Source organism: Diceros bicornis, chromosome 17 (assembly GCF_020826845.1).
Source record: "Diceros bicornis minor isolate mBicDic1 chromosome 17, mDicBic1.mat.cur, whole genome shotgun sequence".
In the NCBI taxonomy this organism is placed as follows: Eukaryota; Metazoa; Chordata; class Mammalia; order Perissodactyla; family Rhinocerotidae; genus Diceros; species Diceros bicornis.
Genome location: NC_080756.1, coordinates 46,913,576 through 46,927,381, shown reverse-complemented (window position 1 = coordinate 46,927,381; position 13,806 = coordinate 46,913,576). Strand labels below are relative to the sequence as shown.

The window sequence follows — 13,806 nt, the reverse complement described above, 5'->3', positions numbered from 1 at the left end:
GATTTGGCTTCTTTAATGGAGTGAATCAATATAGCCCCTGCCATCTAGAATGTAGCTATTGACATGTCATTTGCTTATTGCTGTATAACAATGTACATGGGTAGCCAGGAGCAGTTTGCTTTCACCTAGTAGGGTCAGCAATATACTTTCATGGTTTTGCCTCAGTTGTCTATGTCAATTTTCTTGCTCTCTGCTGTAATTCAATGCAGCTGTCAGCAAATGGCAACCCACAGGCCAAATCCAGCCTGCCACTTATTTTTGTATGGCCCACAAGCTAAGAATGGTTTTTATATTTTTAAATGGTTGACAAAAATCCAAAGATGAATAACATTTCATGACACATGAAAATTATATGAAATTCAGATTTCAGTGTTTACAAAAAAAGTGTTATTGAAACATAGTCACACTCATGTGCTATCTGTGTGTTATCTACGGCTGTTTTCACACTACAACTTCATAGTTAAATAGTTGCAACAAAGATCGTATGACTCAAAGCCTAAAATATCCACTATCTGGCTCTTACAGAAAATATCAACCTCTGATCTAGTTCACAGAGACCTCAATTGTCTTGAAATACCACAGAAGATCACGCCAGTCACCACGTGGATGACATCACACTGAGTCAACCTGATAAGCAAGAAATAGTAAGTATCCTATTTGCCAGGGTGACACACATATGTGGCATGGAATGGGAGATAAACCCCACTGAATTCAAGGCCCTGCCACCTTAGCAAAGATTCTAGGGATTGAATGGTCTGGGTCATGTTAGGATAGCTCCTCTAAAATAAAGGACAAGTTGCTGAACATAGCACTTCTCACCAAGAAAAAGGATATACTTTTGGGGTCTCTCTTGATTTGGAGGGCAATAAATACATATTTGAGTGTGCTGCCAGTTTGAAGGAGCCCACAAGCAAAAAAAACTCTGCAACAGGTCCTGGATGTAATGAAGAAGCTGTTCTCCCACTTTGTCCTTACCGTCTAGCAGATCCAACGATATTCAGCTTTTGCAGCAGATTGAATATTATTCACATTGAATGCTAGAAAGTGGCAATAGGAGAATTACAGTGTGGCAATCTAAAGTGGTGGAGTAAAGCCATGTTTTCTTCTGCAGATAATATCTCTTTGGAGAAACATGTCCTGGAGTTCTACTGAGCCTTGGTAAAGATTAAATTCCTGATCATCAGCCCTCAAATGACCGAAGAAACTGAGCTGCTCATCACAAATATTGTGTTGAGCAGACACAACAGTCATCATAGTATATATAATATCATCTCAAAAACATACCTAACGAATAAGTTGGTTGCTTGAACAGATGGTGGCAGATTTTCAAGACACCTACTCCTGCTTCATTGCCTTTATCTTCACATATCTTCCCTCTGCACAGGCCTGTGTCCAAATTTCCTCTTCTTGTAAGGACACCAGTCATGTTAGATTGGGATGCACCCTAAGAACTTCATTTTAACTTAATTACCCCTTTAAAGACCCTGTCTCCAAACACACTCATATTCTGAAGTACTAGGACTAGGACTTTAACACATGAATTTGAGTGGTGGGGGATACAATTCAGCCCATAACAGCTGGCTATAATTTTGTGTGTGTATTCCTATTTATTTGGGCCCATATTAATATATTACATAATGGACATGTCTGGGCGTAAACAAGCAGGGGTAAAAACACACCATGTAAACTTTTGGGTTTTTTATCACAACCAAGGATGATGTCCCTGACAAATGGTACAAGTCTCTGAAGGTTGAAATATGGGGGTGTATGCCTTCAAATACATGGTTTAGTTTACAAATTACAACCATTGTGTCATTTTACCAGGTATTTTCTAAAAACATGTTTATAATTTGTTTAATAGATAAGCTTCTACCATTATGGTAAAATATTCATTGATGACCACAGATAAAAGTAAGACTCCCTTGGGAATGACTATTGTGAAATACAATATTCTAAAAATAGGCGTCTTTTAATCAAGGAATTCCCTGACACTAAGGAAAGCTGCCATATTTGGTTATAATTTTGTGTCATCATTCCCTTAGAATTTTGTAGACCTTGATATCTTCTGGAATTAAATATTAGTATAAAGCTAATCTTTTATTTTTCCTCCTCTTAGGGGACTTTTTTTAGGGGAAGCTGGTTGCTTAAAGAATTATTTCTTTTTCTCATATCTTATTGTTGATCATCCTATAGCTGTTTTTCCTGTATAGTGTGAACTTTTTTTTTTTTTGTGAGGAAGATCAGCCCTGAGCTAACATCTAAGCTAATCCTCCTCTTTTTGCTGAGGAAGACCAGCTCTGAGCTAACATCTATTGCCAATCTTCCTCCTTTTTTTCCCCCAAAGCCCCAGTAGATAGTTGTATGTCATAGTTGCACATCCTTCTAGTTGCTGTATGTGGGACGAGGCCTCAGCACGGCCAGAGAAGCAGTGCGTCAGTGCACGCCCGGGATCCGAACCCAGGCCGCCAGTAGCAGAGCGTGCGCACTTAACCGCTAAGCCACTGGGCTGGCCCTAGTGTGAACTTTTGATCTGCTGATTCAGCTACTCCCTTATATCAGGAAAGTTTTCTTCTTTTATATTTCTGAATCTTTTCTATAAAGATATTTCAATGTAAGTATTACATTTTGGGGGGGTTTCTAACCAGTAAAGGATAGCAATTATCTGAGTATTGCAACATCTTTTTCCTCCATCACTATCATTTTCTTTCCAATTGCTTTCATCTTACCTCTTTTCTCAGCCATTGTTTAAGCACTAGTCAGGTCTTAATTCATTTAACCCTTATGACACACCTATGAACTAACTACTATTATTATTTCCATTGTTTTGGTCAGTGTCCCAGCAGGAAATATACTCAAGCTGGGTGATTTAAGGAATATTCAACAAAAGGATCATTTACAAAGGCATGAGCAGAATGTAGGGTAACCACAGAGGACAGTGAAGTGCTCTAGGTTTCATAACAGCCCTGAAGGATACAAGGAGGAAGTGATTGCTGCTTCCGTAAAACAGACTGACCTATTTTGGTAAGGGCCCTTGCCAGGAAATATGACCTTGAGTTAAGGGATAGAGCCCTGTGACCTCATATGAGGGAGCTGGGAGAATAAAGACTCCAGCTCTACTCCCTTCTCTCTCATTGATTTCCTTTGAATCCCTGCTATTGCCCAGATCCAATTAGAAGTTAAAAGTCACGGAGGGGCCAGCCCAGTGGTGTAGTAGCTAAGTTCGAGCTCCTCTTCAGCGGCCCACAGTTAGCAGGTTCAGATCCTGGGTGCGGACCTACACACTGCTCATCAAGCCATGCTGTGGCGGTGTCTCATACACAAAAAATAGAAGAATATTGGCAACAGATGTTAGCTCAGGGCCAATCTTCCTCACCAAAAAAAAAAAAAAGTCAAGGCAGCTTGTTGATATAGTCCATATAGGTCAGCCTCTGCCTCCTAGGACACAAACCAGAGTAGAGAAGGGTGGATAATAGATCTAGAGGGGCAAAATTAAGATATTTAGCATATCCATTTTATACCCTAGCACTACTATACCATTCTGACTTTAGCAGTAGGTGGTTAGGAAGGTAGGTAGTCAAGTATTTTATAAGGGAAATCGAAGAAATATGTATATCCAGGCATTTTTCAAACTAAACAAACAAAAAAAAAGAAAATGAAAGCTTTTTTATAACCACATATCACATTACTTTTGGAAACCACTACGAACTGTAAGCTTCTTTGATTGTTACAGTGCTTAATAGCATCCAGGAGATGGCAGCATTGGCAAAGTATAGCACTATTTAGAAATGTTCAAAATATTTTTTACAGTTATCACGGATAGATAACAAACTTCCTAAATAGAAATAACTTTGTTAAGCATGGTTGGTCCTAAACAACAAAATGCAGAAATACCAAATTATTGTCAAATAATAGTATGGCTCTGGGAAGATGGTTATTCAAAAGTACATGTACCCCAGTACTTTCCCGATAAAATCTTCAAATTCAAAAGGCACACATATCTACAAATATACATAGTATTATATAGTGTCTTTATAAGATTTGCATAAATTGTTAAGTTTTAAAATCTTGGGTTGTAGACATGCAAGACATAATCTATAAATTGTATTCAAAAGCAAGTTTAATAATTAGAGGCAACTATTCACGAAATATATACAAAGTATCATATTTCAGATGCAGTGACAAATTAAAACCTGGATATCACAGACATCACATCAGCTATGAGAAAAAAAATTAATTTGCCTTTAAATGTCATTTCTAAATTGCTTTAATCTTACCCAACATTCAAACTTGTAAAGTTTTAAAGATGCACATAGATGTTGTCAATATTTTGGGCCGGGCACTTATTAGTTAGGTACAGAGGACAAAACCTCAAAAACAGTCTCGTCCTCCTAACGCTCAGTCTGATATGGAGACAGGCAAACCCAATGAATTAGAATACAATTGGATCTTGCTCTAATAAAGCAAGGTGCTATGTAACTGGAAGGGCCAGCTCACCCAACTCCACCTTGGGATTCATGGAAGACTTCAGCAAGGAAGGAGGACTGAGTGGAGATGTTGAGAGATGAGCAGGTGCTTGCCAGGATGATCACAGGGAGAAGGTCACTCCATGCAGAGAGAACGGAAAGGGAGGGCGGACATGACATAACACACTTCATCTCAGTGTTTAACCACACGTGAGCCTGTCCCCCAGGGGATATTTAGCAATGTCTGGAAGTATTCTTGGTTATCACAACTGGGTAGTTGCTACCAGTGTCTAGTTGGTACAGGTCAGGTATGCAGCTAAACATCCTACAATGCACAAGACAGCCTCCCACAACAAATAAATTATCTGACCCAAAATAGTGCCGCTGCTGAGAAACTCTGCTCTGACCACCAATTGCATCTCTTGGAATGGCCAGATTGCAGGGAGGGACAGGAAAGAGGCAAGAGATGAGGCCAAAATGATAAGGAGGGCACAAAATTAGGGAAGCCTCATTGGTCAAAAAAAAGAAATTTAGATTTTATCCTAAATGTGAGAGAAAGCCAAACAGGATCAGACTTGCATAGTAGAAAAATTGCTGTGGCTGCAGGAGAATAGACTGGAGATGGCTGGATTGAGAAAGGACAAAGAAAATGGAATTTTAACAATTTCACCTCTAATTTCTTTATCAATGGGAATATCTTCAGAGTGAAAAAAATGGAAGACTGGTCAAAGGAAATTGAAACCCAAGACGGATGCCAAGATTGTGAGCAAGTAAGTAGCTGCTCTAAATGATTTCAAGATTTCTGACTCAGATAAACTAAACTGCCCACATCTGCACCTCATTTCCTGAATCCTTCCCTCCCGCTGGCTGGCACTGCTGCCCCTTCCTCCCTCTTGCCGGGCAGGGCCTCAAAGCCCTTCCCTTGGCTTCATGTCTTGGCTTCCTTTTCTTTATTTATCCTACCAGACGGGCAACCCAGATCTCACTTGTTCTTCCAGTTTTAACTTGGAAACTACGCACTTAATCCTTTGTGCCACCAATGAAGGTTAGAGATACTCTACCCTCAGCCTCAAGTATAGCAAGACTACCTCGTAAGGGTGGTGGAGAGAGGGAAGGAGAGGATTTGACAAGTTACCTCCCAAGTGATAAGAGAATTTGCAGATGAGATTAGCAAAGTGATTTTGTCAGTTCAGAGATCAAAGTAAGAGCCAAAATCTTTTCAATTTCTTAGTGTCCCACTTCACCCATCCTACCCTTACCTCTCACCTCTGCTTCTACTACCCTGCCCCTCAGTCACTCAGCTCCAGCCACACTGGCCTCCTTCCACCTCAAAGAGTTTGCATTGGCTGCTCCGTCTAGATGAGAAACAGAATTCCCTTTGGAGCTTTAACAAAATGCCCAGATCCAACCGTTAGATCTTTTTTTAAAAGGCAGATATATTTTTCCTTCTGAGTTTGGTTCCTCTTCCTTCTTTCTTTCCTTTTCACCTGTATCAGCACCTCCACCCCACCCCACCTCCATCATAACCCATGTCAATCACCTGCTCTGCATCTACCATATCTTCTCCATGCTTATGTAGAATATTTAAGTAAATAAGAAAACAATAGAAATATGAGGATGCCGTCCGAGCCTTACTCTTTTCCTGCCCTCTGATCTCCTTTGGATGCTCCCCACTGGCCGGACCCAATTGGAAGCCAGAGAGCAAGGAAGCTCATTGATGCAGTTCATATAGGTCAGCCTCTGCCTCTTGGGGCACACAGCAGGCTAGAGAAGGGGACCTTGAATCCACAGAGAAAAAAATAAAGATATTCAGCACAAGCTTTTTTTAGACCACTATATCTGTGCTCCACCACACAACTTAAGAAATCAAGCATTACAGATATCATTGAAGCTCCCAACAGACTCTGCTCAGATCTCATTTCCCTTCCTCTCTCTCCAAAGGCAACTACTATCTTGAAGTATGTGCTTCTCATTCCCAAAATATTTTTGTATTTCTACTACAAATGCACATATCTAGACCTTTGCATGGTGGTGTTTTTATATGTTTGGAAACTTTATATACATGGTTGTGTACAGTATGAGTTTCTCTGCTGCTACTTTTTTTGCTCCACTGTATAACTTTGATAACTAGCCATGCATGTTATAATTACACATGCAGCTCCACTTCCTTCATTTTCAGTGAAGTATATTATCCCTTTGCACAAATCACCACAGTAATAGCTAATTATAAATTTTTACTATTACAAACAAGGCTATAATTAATATTCTTACAGATGTCTGCTTATGCACATATGTAAGAGTCTCTATGGTTTGGAACTAGGAGTAGAATTGCAAGTATCTTAGCTTGATTCCTGAGAAAACAGAGCCTGAGGTAAGGATTAAGGTACTGCGACTTTATTTAGAAGGTACAAGCTCAGGGCAGTGAGAAAAGGAAAAAGGGAAGGGAAGCAAGAAAAGATACAAAGCAATACAATGCAATTCATTACCATGCTCACCCCTGCATCACAAGAAGTCACAAAAAGATAGTGGATCACCTGGCAGATGTGTTCACACAGCATATGATTCTTTCTCCAGAATGTTTGAAAGAGAAAGTGCATCACAGCATAATCTACAGAATCTACCCATTTCTCTCCCCCTCTCCCTCTTCCCATAGGTCAGGGTTCACCCCACAAGAAGCTGACTACCTTTCCTACCCCTGTATTTCAGGGTTGCGTCATCTGGCTTCCTGGAAGCCCCTCAGAAAGCCAAATCCTATAACCCGTGTGTAGCATTATATCCAAGCCTGGAAGTGGAGAGATGACTCATTGTGAATAGCGCTTGGCATAAGCAGTATGAGGGCTATGAAAGTCAGGCTTTCAACTCAGACTCTAGCCAGCTCAGGGAGCTTGGCAAGGTCATCAGCAAAGAAAGCAATAGCAGTGAAAACTAGGAGGCAGACAGTGCCTTGAGAAAGAAGGATGTGGTCACAAGAATCTGAGGAACTGCACAAGGTTTGTGTCCCATATGGTATGCATATTTTCAGCTTTAGCTGATGTTGCAAAATCGCGTTCCAAAGTGACTGTACCAAATTTACTCCCACCAGCAGTCTATAAAAATTCCAGTTGGTGGCCGGCCCAGTGCCATAATGGTTAAGTTCATGTGCTCTGCTTTGGCGGCCCAGGGTTCACAGGTTCAGATCCTGGGTGCAGACCAACACACCGCTTATCAAGCCATGCTGTGGCAGGCGTCTGACATATAAAGTAGAGCAAGATAGGCACGGATAAGAGCCCAGGGCCAATCTTCCTCAGCAAAAAGAGGAGGCTTGGCAACAGATGTTAGCTCAGGTCTAACTTTCCTCACCAAAAAAAAAAAAAAAAAGTTCCACTTGTTCTACATCCTTGCCAACACTTAGTATTGTCATGCTTCAGAAATTTAGCTAATCTGATGGATATGTAATGGTATATAACACTGTTTTAATTTGCATCTAATTTATTAATAGTGACACTAAGTATCTTTTTACTCAGTGAATTATCTATTCAAATCTTTTTCCAATTTTGCTTTCAGGTTCTTTTTCTTTTACATATTGACTTGTAGAAGTTCTTTAGATCTTCCAAATAAGAATTCTTTTCCAAGGGCCAGCCTGGTGGCATAGCAGTTGGGTTCCCACACTCCCCTTTGGCGGCCCAGGGTTCACAGGTTTGGATCCCGGGCATGGGTCTATGCACTGCTTATCAAGCCATGCTGTGGTGGCATCCCATATAAATTAGAGGAATATGGGCACAGATGTTAGCCCAGGGCCAATCTTCCTCAGCAAAAAGAGGAGAATTGGCAACAGATGTTAGCTCAGGGCTAATCTTTCTCACAAAAAAAAGAAAAGCTTTTCCATATTGCAAACTTTTTCTCCCAGTCTGTAGATTATATTTTCACTTTGCATGTGCTATCCTTCGATGAAGAGAAGTTTTCATTTTAATATAGTCAAATGTATAAATTCTTTTCTTTACTTCAGAGTTTTATTAGGAATGGCTACTGAAATTTATCAACTACCCCTTCAAAATCTATTGATATGACATGATTTCTTAAAACTTATTAATATAATTACTTATATTGATAGTTTTCCTGATATTGAACTATCCTTGCATTCCTACAATAAACCCTAATTGGGCATTCTTTATTATTAATAGGATATATTGCTGGATTATATTTATTAATATTTTTGTACAATTTTTGCATCTATATTCATAAGTGATCATCTTCTCTAATTTTGTTTTTTATAGTATCCTTATCAGGTATTGGTATTAAAATCAGCTGAATTTATAAAAATAATCAGAGAGATTTCCAACTTTTCCATGTCTGCCTGATGCGAAAGGCTTTAGTTAAGTGTAACTATATAAACCTATCCTCCTAAAATTCTGTCTCTTTCCTGCAAATTTTCTTTTTCTTTCTTCAAATTCCTCAGCTCCAAAAAGTACTCTGTCCAGAACACACTTTAAAAATATCTCTTCTTGGGGCCCCTAGCAAAACATACCTTTCACTCTAATAAGAAGACATCCCTTCAACAGTAACCTAAGCAATGGTGTATGGCTATACATTTACCTGGCTCTCAAAAACAAAAATCAAAAAAGCACGATTTGTAGCATTTGCCAATAAGCTGCCATGGCAAATTTCAGACTACCAGAGTGACATCACTGAATGTGGAATTGAGAAGAAAGGCCCAGAGTTGGCTCTCGGGAGCCAGTGAGAACTATCTCCAGCATACCACTGAATCAAGATCCTTCCTCCACACCTGTTAGAGAACGATGCCAGACTGTGGAAGAATTAAAACATTAAACAAAGAAAGTTGGACTTTACCCTGTAGATAACAGGAAGACCAGTACCGCCGTTTAACCTCAGCAAGTCAAGCTCCTTTCCTGGGTCCTAAGCCTTAGGGTCTCTCTTCCCCACCCTCCATGCTTTGAAGTGCCTTCTCAAATTTTTCCAAGTCCCCATCCAGTTCCTGGAACCAGCCAAGGTTACAGTGCCCCATGCCCATTTCTTCCCTTGAGGGCACTCTCCAATACCCTACCTGTCATGATCCCTGTCTTTTCCCCTACCCTAAGTTGGGTTGCCCAGACGTCTAAAGGAGTTCCTGGACTCAGGCATATGGGATTAGACAGGAGGCCTCATGGCTGTACCTATAGCCAGCTCAGTTCCCAAAAGATGCCTGGTAAGAGTGGTATTATTTTGTGGGATCCCACAAGACTGAGCTGCCAGAATAAGGTGAACATGCTGATTTGGGGTAACTCAAATTGTTTACCTGAACAGGGACTCTCACATAAAAAAATTTTGCCTTTCACAATTAAGCCAGGTATAAATCCATAGAATTAATGCTAGAATAGTTTAAAAGAAAGGAAAGATGACTAAAATGAAATGGAGGGCTTAAAGAATGACTAATAGATGAGTGTTAGAGTAGGGTGGGGAAGAGACATTGATTTAAATCATCTATCTAGAAGTAACATGAGAAGCTCTCACAGAAATAATTCTCTAAAGAAGCTAGTGTAGAAAAAGAAAAGCAACAGAGGTTAAGGCTCAACCTTAAAGTTTAAACACATTTTGGAAGTGGAAGAACAAGAGAAACTGGGAAAGGATATGAAGAATGGATAGTCAAAAGGTTAAGAATTGTTAAGGATATCAAGCAGTCCTCATCAATTATTGCTCATTTTGTTTCAACTAAGTCATGCTTGTGGTAAAAAAAAAATTAGTATAAAAGTTTATAAGATAAAATGATGAAAAACTTTTCCTAGCATATATTATTATTAGCATTGCTTATAAAAACTAAAAACTGAAAACAATGAAAAAATAAATTGTGGTTACAATACAAAACTATACAGCAATGAATATGTGAGCACATACAACAAAATACATCTATTCTCACCAATAGAATGTTGAGTGAAAAATACCAGACACAAGGAATAAAATTCACACAAAGTTCCCAAACACACAAATTAATCTATACAGTACTTTTAATATTCAAGATAGTTGTTTACTTTGGGGGAGGAGGGAGCATGACTGGGAGGAGCACAAGGAGATCTTGGGGTGTTGTTAATGTCGTAATTCCTGGCTTGGGGATGGTCAGAAGAGTGTGTTCTTCTTGTGAAAATTCATAAAATCGGTGTTCTGTATACTTAAAAATGTGTGTACTTTTGTGAATATAAATTATATTTTAATCTAAAAGTTAATTTTTTAATGTGAAAGATACCACCAACTTTCTAGGCCACCCTAACCTATTCTTAATCACCAGAGGGAAACAATATTAACAGTAAATTGTCCATTTCTGTTCACAGATTATTAAGACAAAGTATTAGTTAAGGTGCCATGCCAAATTTCATTTCTGTTCAGTTGAAGTTAGCCATCTTGTTAGTATAGATGGAGAAAAAAAATAAGAAAAAAATAATCCCTAAAATAATGTTAATTAGTTCCCTAAAATTTAACCAGGGGTGCATCTCTTGGTGGAATACATTTTGCTCAAGAGATATAGCTCTTGGGCCAGCCCCGTGGCTTAGCAGTTAAGTGCTCATGCTCCACTACTGACAGCCCGGGTTTGGATCCTGGGCACACACTGATGCACCGCTTCTCCAGCCATGCTGAGGCTGCGTCCCACATACAGCAACTAGAAGGATGTGCAACTATGACATACAACTATCTACTGGGGCTTTGGGGAAAAAAAAGGAGGAGGATTGGCAATAGATGTTAGCTCAGAGGCGGTCCTCCTCAGCAAAAAGAGGAGGATTGGCATGGATGTTAGCTCAGGGCTGATCTTCCTCACAAAAAAAAAGAGATATACTTCTTTTCTTTGGTTACATAGAGAAGAGAAAGGCAGTGACCACACAGAAGTAATGATAAGAGATTAAATTCACAGCTAAGGAAAAGGAGATAATGCATGAAACTAACAGCTCACACCAGAGATGAGTGGAGCATCCTACATTTATAAACTTTTGCCAAAACGTGGAACCTTCCATATAACCTATAGTCCTCAGGACAATTCCACCTCTATCTAATAGCTTACCCTAGGGACAACATAACTGGTAAAATGAATAACTATATCCTAATGGGACAGTTTCTGGATTTTGATGAACATCGGGAATAACAGAAGGAAAACAAAAGCATCACGTAAGAGGGAACAGTTTTGCAAAACAAAGAATTAGAATAACATATATCCACAGAATTTGTAACCAGAAGCTGGAGCGAAAAAGAAAATAATAGATTAATATTTACCTGTACAAATGAGCACAAAGGTTTTTCAGAAAAACAGAGAAATAATTATTAACAGCCTATCTCTGAATATAGAAAATATCAACATCAATATATTCTAATTAGTAAAAAAGTTCATTATTCTTCTTTATGTGAAGATTAGTGTTCTATTTAGGCATCCATTTGCATGTTTATAGAATTCTATTTTTATGGCTACCAGCAAAGGATCATCTTAGAAAACAATCCTCTCAGAATGAGGATTCTTTACAGTGAAGTTCAATTTTGTATTTCTTAAAATGACAGCTGGTGCATGGTTCCTCTGAGGGCCCAATTTAGCATTTTTAGTAGAGGAAGGTACTTCAGTACACTTCTGTACTTCAAAATTAAGCACATGTTTCCTTTACTCTTCCAAGAATTATGGAAAGAACTCTGAATTTTATAAACAATGCCAGCACTGTCCTATAAAACAATGGGTCAGCATGGTTCAAAAAACTCAGTGACTCAGGATTAAGTCATAGCATATTGGCATTAGAAGAAAATTTAGATGTCATGGCATAGTATTTGCTGGATTTTGCCTGCCATCATCTGTTCCCCATTCTCATGATAGCAACATCTTAATTTTCTTTTGGAGAAATACCTTCTTCCCTATTCCGAGTTCTTGTGGTTTGAGTTGGGGCACTTCACCCTGATCCTGGGTCCAGGGGTGGGCATATGACCCAGGACTGGACAATCAACATATCCTATCTCCCTGGCTCTAGTGATTGTTCCAATGATATGCACATGTTCCATTCCAGGCCAATAGGAAGCAACCACAGAATTTTTTACTGGAATCATTAAGAAAAAGAGGTTATCTTTCCACTGGAGTTATTAAATCATAAGAGCATAATCTAGAGTTGTCAAAGGGTCAGCACACAAAGGCCTGCTTGAACATAAAACTAGCAGAGAAGAAAGTACAGAGAAGAATTAGAGAATCCTGAGGACCTCATTTTGGCCCTCAATTCAAAGGCATGTGAAAATAGTACTGTTATAGACTAAACCCTGTGTCACCAAAATTCATATGTTGAAGACTTAACCCCCAATGAGATTGTATTGAAGAAAGGCCCTTTAAAAAGGTAATTAAGGTTAAATGAGTTCATAAGGGTGGGCCCTCATCCAATGTAACTGATGTTCTTTTAAGAAGAGGAAAAGACACCAGGGATACACGCACACAGAGAAAAGGCCACGTGAGGACACAGCGAGAAGATGACCATCTGTAAGCCAAGGAGAGAGGGCTCAGGAGAAACCAAACCTGCTGACACCTTGATCTTGGACTTCCAGCCTCCACAACTGTGAGAAATAAATTTCTGTTTTTTATGCTGTCTATTCGGTGGTATTTTGTTACAGTAGCCCTATGAGACTAAGACAAATGCTATCCCTAGACTTTTCACTTACAAGAGTCAATATAAAACCTTTTTTGTTTAATATAATTTGAGTTGGAGTTCTGACTCTTATAATGGATACATAATTGCTTCAAATGGCATCAGGAATATGGTATTAAAAATAACAGAACCTAAAGTGTGGAATTTGTTAATTGAGGTAAGGTGCAGGGTTAGTGAGGATTCTGCCATTCCCCAGATAGGAATGATTATGAATTCTTACTTTTTGATAGGAAATTAACTGGTTAAATTACTGCCCATTTTATTTTAGGACCCTCCATGTATCAAACAAAGAAGGCTGGATGGTAAGAGACTTGATAGAAAATATGTTTAGAGGACCTGACAGAAAATTCATTATGTTGGAATGTTTACTTTTTGGTAAGGACCAAAAAGGAAGAGCCAAGCTTTGTTTGCAGCTGGATTGTCTAAAAACCAAAAAGATAGAAAATACAACTTTTCCTATGGTTAATAATCCAAAATGGCTGAGAGTCAGAATGTCTTGGCCTTCCAGGATTAGAATTCAAATTCTATACTCCAAGCTAAAGTGAACACAAATGAAGCCAGGATACTGATACCCACAGATCACTCCCAGTCATTTCCTGTTATTCATTCCCTGCCTGACAAAGGGGACAATTGTTCTAATTGTAAAGATCTAGTTACTGGAAAGTAGCCAGAAAAGAAGGGGTTGATTAGCTCTGTCACCGCACCTCAGATAGGGCCGT

General features: G+C 39.1%; 1 long non-coding RNA gene across 1 annotated transcript; it reads left to right on the top strand.

The window, feature by feature from the left end:
- The first annotated feature begins 554 nt into the window (after positions 1-554).
- Positions 555-12,985, top strand: LOC131415775 (uncharacterized). The gene is made up of 3 exons (XR_009222507.1): positions 555-644; positions 5,167-5,233; positions 12,847-12,985. It is a non-coding gene; the product is annotated as an uncharacterized LOC131415775 (long non-coding RNA).
- The last annotated feature ends 821 nt before the right edge of the window (positions 12,986-13,806 follow it).